Source organism: Micromys minutus (genome assembly GCF_963924665.1).
Source record: "Micromys minutus genome assembly, chromosome: 1".
Taxonomy (NCBI): Eukaryota; Metazoa; Chordata; class Mammalia; order Rodentia; family Muridae; genus Micromys; species Micromys minutus.
In genome coordinates, this window is record NC_137969.1 from 59,142,482 (window position 1) to 59,149,331 (window position 6,850).

At 42.3% G+C, this 6,850-nt stretch overlaps 1 pseudogene across 1 annotated transcript; it reads left to right on the top strand.

Annotated features, from left to right (window-relative positions):
• The first annotated feature begins 4,818 nt into the window (after positions 1-4,818).
• LOC308421618 (large ribosomal subunit protein uL23-like) lies at positions 4,819-5,290 on the top strand (annotated as a pseudogene). The gene has a single exon. The product of its transcript is annotated as a large ribosomal subunit protein uL23-like (transcript).
• Positions 5,291-6,850: the final 1,560 nt, after the last annotated feature.

Below are 6,850 nucleotides of genomic sequence, written 5' to 3' on the forward strand. Positions count from 1 at the left end.
AAGTGATTCTCCCTTCACGGTAGGAATTCAGGCAGCCTATCTGTGCACACAGATTTTGGAAGAGATGCAGGAAGGAGGATTTTCCTCCAGGGGCAGGGTATTGGTTTGATACAGTTTAGAGGACCCTGGCAGTGGTAGGGGTGGGATGGATCCATTTACTTCAGGAAGTGGAAAACTGGGTTGAGTGAAATTCTTCAGAGTGCTTGCTCCAAAAAGCAGAAGTAAGAGATGCTGAAAAAAGTACTTGGTGTACTTTACATAATCATATTCCTGATTACAGAGCTAAAGTCGGAATGCAAGCACCAGATGAAACTTGGAAAGAGATCGCAGGAAATTACAAAAGCCAGCTACCCACAGATGAAGCACCACACACAGATGAAGTATACCTACAGAGTTTCATTGTCTCTGTGACTTAATGATTATTTTGGGCCCTCAACAGCTGGAGCAGAGACTTTTCCCAAAGCTGTAGCCTGACTGTGAAACCCAATTTTCAACAGAGCTGCCTTGTCCGGTCCCAGTAGGAGAGGATGCTTTCTATATCTGCCCTCGGATACTAAGAAAGGGTCCCACCAATGGCTGTACTTCCAAAGGCAAATTGCAGAATGGCCACTTTCTTTTTGCTCATGATACAGATGAGGGGTGTGGAATTTGTTAGGAAAAAGAGATGTTTCTGGTTTCAGCACCAATGTTAGGAAAAAGATAGAGAGAGTGTGTGTGTGTGTGGGGGGGGATATGCTCTAAGGAGGTGCAGCCAGGCATGGGAGGAAAGGGGGATGTCTCTGGGAGACCCATGTTGGGAATCCCCTCCCCCTGAGGGACTAGCCACAAGTCGGTATAGTATAAAATAGTTTATTTAGGGCATGAGGAGGAGAGTTAAGAGGCAGAGAGAGAGAGAGAGAGAGAAGAGAAGAGAAGAGTAGAGGCCGGCCATGAGCATGTGGAGAGAGGTGGGGGGAAGGGAAGGGGAAGAGGAGGGGTAAAGGGGGGAGAAGAAGGGAAGAGAGACCAAGAGAGCAAGAGGGCAAGAGAGTAAGAAAGTAAGAGAGAGAGGAGGGGGCAAGCAGCCCCTTTTATAGTGTCAGGTAACTGGGGCAGAGCATAACTGGCTGTTGCCAGGTAACTGTGGGGTGGGGTTTACAGAATCCCAACAGAATTAATTTATAAGGTCTCGCAATTTTCTCTTATGAGTTTGTCTCATACACACAGTTGAGGAAAACACAAAAGGAAGTGGTAGAGAGTACAGGAGGAATCACAGTGTGAACATGGGAAAGTGGGATCTCACAGATAAACTCAGCCAGTCAGAGGGGTAGGCTGTGAATAGCTGTGGGGAAGTGGGGGTGCTGTCACGGACTTTTGGACTGCTGGGCTTGGCCTTGTGTTTGAGTCCTTCTCAGAGCTGGCCTCTGGCTCTCATTCTGATGCGAAGGTTGTTACTTGGTGTTTTATTTTGCTTGCTGAAGAAGAAGGCTCATTATGCAGTATGGCCATTGAATCGATTACTTCTGCCTGATTGAGCCAGCCCTGAGTGACACTGGCTGCTTTTCTCCTGGAGTAATTGAGTTGCTCTTCAAATCTTCACTGAAACATGGCTAACAAAGCAGAATGCTTTAAAACCCAGCAGGATACTGCTGGGAAGGCTGCTATACACATGGCTCATTTCTGCAGATTACACCCAGGAAATCCAGTTTCTTTAAACAAATGGCCTAGTCCTGGAGGGAGGGCTGAGGAAGAGCAACTGGGGTAGCCATAAAATGTTAAGTATTGCATAGTTGGATCAAGAGGGATCAGGAGATCCAATGACTTTAAATTACGATAGAATGTAAGCTCACGGGTGACATCTAATCCGGCCATATTTCCCACAATTATTTCACCCCAGCCGCGTTTGCTTTCCCATCAGTACTGGATCGTGGAGCTGTCAGCTGGCGTTTTTGAAGGGTGATTTGTTGCCCTAATGATGATACCGAAATCTGTTTATGGTTGTTTATCTAAGGGTCATCTTTCTTCTGAGGCAGGCTTCTTCTCTGGGGATTCTATTTGGGCAGCTTTCTTCAATTCCCTAAACAGAACAACTGTTAATGTTACACAAAGGGCAAGGATCCTGTCCATGATAATTTTATGACCGATGACTGCATCATAGTCAGCAAGCCAAGTATGCTAAGAATCATGCCTTATGCATTCAAGATGCCTTAAGTATCCTGAGACCATAAGCAAGTATCATTTTCTACTCGAGGTCGGGATAACGGAGCAAATGTACATCAGTCATGTAAACAGCACAGTCATTGTCTATGTTGGGCACTTTACAAATATGTCAGCCACTGTTATCAGTGACAATCCAGGCATGTGGGTGCTGTTGTCCTGTTTTATGAGTAAGAAAACCAAGGCATAGGAAGCTTAAGTAACTTGTCCAAAGACATTTAGTTGGAAATTTTTTCTACCTCTTACTGAGGGGGGGCAGCATGGTGTGGAGCCCTGTTTCACAGTACCTAACTGAAGTCTCGATCAGGGCAGAGGGGCACGTGTGTGAATTCTTGTGCTGCAGTCAGCAGTGATCCCAAGAGGGCCTCTGCATCTTCTTTAAATTATGTGGGGTTTTGGAAATAACCTTGTGCAACGCCTGCCTTGTAAGAGAGTTGGTTTTATTCCAGATATGAACTGATTTTCTAGAACTAATCACACACACACACACACACACACACACACACACACACACACACGCCTTGTTTATCTTGGAGTCTCTGTGGTCCTTACATAACCTCTCTTGCTCCCGCTGTTACTATGTGTCTTTCTGTTGGAGAATTCTAGGTGTCACAATGACACAGGTATTGGCAAACATGATAGGCTTAATGCTGGGTAGCACAGGGACATGGCTGAGTGATCTGTAGTGTAGGGCTTGGAATTTATTACATGAAAAATAGGGAGTCAGGCCACATGGAACTCTTCAGGGCTCTAGAAGGCTGGGGAAAAGAACAGAAGGCTGCTTAATCCCTTCAATTGCACACAGGTCATTTTGTAGCAAAAACAGAGAGAGGTGAGGGAGGGGGAGGGGGCGTGCAAGGGGGAGGGGGAGAGAGAGAGAACGAGGGAGCCATAGACTTGAGGGAGAACAAGGGAGGTGTTGAGGGGCAGAGGAAACCAAAGGGAGAGATGAGTTCTACTTATTTCAAATGTATAATGCTTGACAAAAGCTAAGGATGGAGGGAGATGTCCATCTGTGCAGGCTGTAGGCTGAAGTAGCATAGCAGGCCATCTCCCCCTCCTCTGGAGACTTTCCGCTTCTACCTGGTGTGGATTCATTGGAGAAATGGCTTCAGTTCAGAATTCCCCACTTTGCCAATTGTTACATCTAGTTTTAAGCAATTTCTTCTTGGATTTTCTTGGTACGGGAATCAGAGGCTATGTACTTCTGCTTTTTGAATCAGGACAGGGGTTCAATCAGAATTATCAAGAGACTATCATTTTGTCTTTTATACTTGTGTTAAATATTGCCTAGGAAACCTGTTCTAGGTATCATCTATCTTTATCTATCTATCTATCTATCTATCTATCTATCTATCTATCTATCTATCATCTCTCTATTATCTATCTATCTATCTATCTATCTATATCTATTTATCATCTATTATATATCTATCTATGTATCATCTATATATATAAAACCTATTTATTTTATCATTTATCTACATCTCTTGTGTGCCTTCTATCTATGCATCTATCACCTATTATCTAATCTATCTTCTATCTATCAATATTATCTACCTCCCAATAGTCTATTTTATATCATCACTATCATATTTTATTTGAAATAGCTCTATCCCATAAAAACATTATTGGGAAGTACAGTAAGTTTACTTGGGGAGACTTAGGTGCCAGGATTAAGTTGCTTGGCAACTATATCCATATGTACTTGTAAGGATTATGTAAGGAACTATGACATTTAGTGCTTTAAACTGAGCCAGTATCAAGAAAAATAAGGGAGGGTATGCTGACTTTAGATTGGTTTCTTTCAACAGCCTTCATGAAGAGATTTTTCAGTGTTTGGTGTGTGCTATCTTCTTCTAAGTGGGGAATTCATTTGTTCTCCCAGGAACACTCCTGGATAATTATTATCATTCAGGGCAACTATTAGCACTGCCATCTTTCAATATGGCCGCTGAAACATGACCAGAACAAGAACTACACCCATTAAACACATGAATGTGGAAAGGAGAAACCTCATAGTTCCTATCCTTAAACAAAAAACCATAGGCAACTAAGGAGGTCTAAGATCAGGAGAAATAGTCTTCCCTAGGGATGGAGTCTTTGGTTATTCAATATAATTGGTCAGATCTGAAATTACATAATACAAGTAGCAATAAATAGATAGGGCAACTTGTAGTCCTATATTTAATGTACATATGTGTGTTTATATGTAGTAAACACACACACATACACACTGAGAGAGAGAGAGAGAGAGAGAGAGAGAGAGGGGGGGGGGGGGAGGGAGGAGAGAGAAAGAGAAAGTGAGAGGCCATAGGTTTGAGAAAGAACAAGAGGAAGGAGAGTAGATAATATGGGAGGTTTGGTGGGGAGAAAACCAAAGGGGAGAAATGATGTAATAATTACATTGTAATTTAAAAATTTAAAATTAAAAAGCATTATCACTGGAATATAAAGAGCAAATAGCACATGAAGATTAGAACTGACCATTGGTGTCAAAGATTTCCAGCTCCACAATCCCCTCCTTTGGTTGCTAACTGACAATGTAAGTTATTTGCTAGTCTCAAGGGAACTTTTTGTGCCATAAGCCTTTTGATAAAAGAACTTAAGCTTTTCACCAAGATGGTGCTGAAAGCGAAGAAGGAAGCTCCTGTCCCTCTCAAAGCAAAGGCCTTGAAAGCTAAGGAGGCAGTGCTGAAAGGCATCCACAGCTACAAAAAAAAAAAAAAAAAAAAAAAAAAAGATCCAAGCATCACACACCTTCCAGTGGCCCAAGACCCTGCAGCTCTGGAGGCAGCCAAAATATCCTTCTAAGAGTGCACCCAGGAGAAACAAGCTGGACCACTATGCTGTCATCAAATTCCCACTGACCACTGAGTCAACCAAGAAGAAAATAGAGGACAACACACTTGTGTTCATTGTGGATGTCAAGGCCAACAACCACCAGATCAGACAGGCAGTAAAGGTGCCTATTGACATTGATGTGGCCAAAGTCAATGCCCTGATAAGGCCTGATGGAGAGAAGTAGGCATGTGTTCACTTGGCTCCTGATTGTGATGCTCTACATGTTGCCAACAAGATTGGGGTCATCTAAATTGAGTCCAGATGGCTAATTCTAAATATATACTGTTTTTTTTTTCACAAAAAGAACTTAAAACTATGAATCTCTCCAGAAATGATGTGACTCACGTGCATATGAAAAAATGTTGTACAATTTTCATGGTTTGTATAAGCCCCAGAAGACATGAGAAACACAGATATATGGTCATGATGCACAGACCTGCAGCCAATGGAAAACCAAATGATCCAAGTAAGAGCCGACCTCCTTTTCTGCAATGATCACTGATCCTTGGAGGGAGTGACACTGATGTGACTGACACTTAGGGACAAGCACATAGCAGTCACTTACTCTCTGCACCTGCACAGTTAGAAATCTCTGCGCTAGCCATTGCTCACTTCAAATGAAAGTCTCTGAGCAAGGCTAAAAGGATCTTCAATCTATGGGCTTAAACATAAATTTTAACATCATTTCCATATATTACAGCGAGGGTTCTAGGTTTTTCCACTGGGGTTCTAGGTTTTTCTGTAGGACCTGTGATGTCCTCAGCCATTGGATTTTGATTTTGTTTATAGTCCTAAGCATGAATTCCCTCATGTGGATAGGTTCTCAAATCCAATCAGAGAATGGTTGGTTGCCTTTACATAGGTGTCACTATTGCACTGACAGGTTGGTGTGTAGGTAGAGGATTCACAGCTAGGTAAGACTATTGGTTCTAGGAATAGATATACCAGTTTCACTGCTGGATGTATGATAATGCTGGGAAAATGATTCAGTAATTCCTCATACTCTGGTTTATCTCCCAATATAAGTTACTTTTGCATAGCTATAACTAGTATACTTGACAGAATAACCTGAGAGAGGAATGGTGTATTCTGGCTCACATTTCAGTCATGGTGGGGAAGGTAAGGCAGAACACAGGAGTAAGGTATGGTGGGACTACACATGGTGGCAAGCAGAAGGTAAATGAGGAAGGAGGCCTGCCGTGACCTTTACAACCCTACTCCTACTCACCTACTTCCACCTTTCAAAGGTTTCACAGACTCTCAAAATAGCATTACCTGCTGAGAAACAAGCCTTCAAAACCAGCATGTGTGTATGTGTGTGTATGTGTGTGTGTTTCTTCCAGATTCAAACCATAACACCACCCCTTTGTGATAATATTTTGCCAATTATCCCATCAGAAGGATTTTTTGTTTCTCTAGTTCTTGAATCTGGGCTTGGGAATGGAAATTACTTTGGCCAATGAGTCATTAATTTGGTCAGTTAATAAGTGTGATATGGGAAGAGGATTAATAGTATGTGCACATTGGAGTTTATATGAAGCCTGTTGTTAGAGCTAGTCTGCTACCCTTTGAGCAAACCTGAGCTTACCTGTTTCTGGATGAAAACTTAGTTGTACAGAAGTCTGAAATGTCTCAGGGAAATGCATAGATATGTGAATAAAGCTAGATTCATCTCTGTCCCACAGAAAATGAACTGAGATCCCCAAACTTTATTTATCTCTGCCCCTGGTTTTCAAGGACTGTCTGAATGACACTATTTTTAGTAAGGCAGAAAACAAAATCATAAGCAGTCGACTTTTTTGTTTGTTTG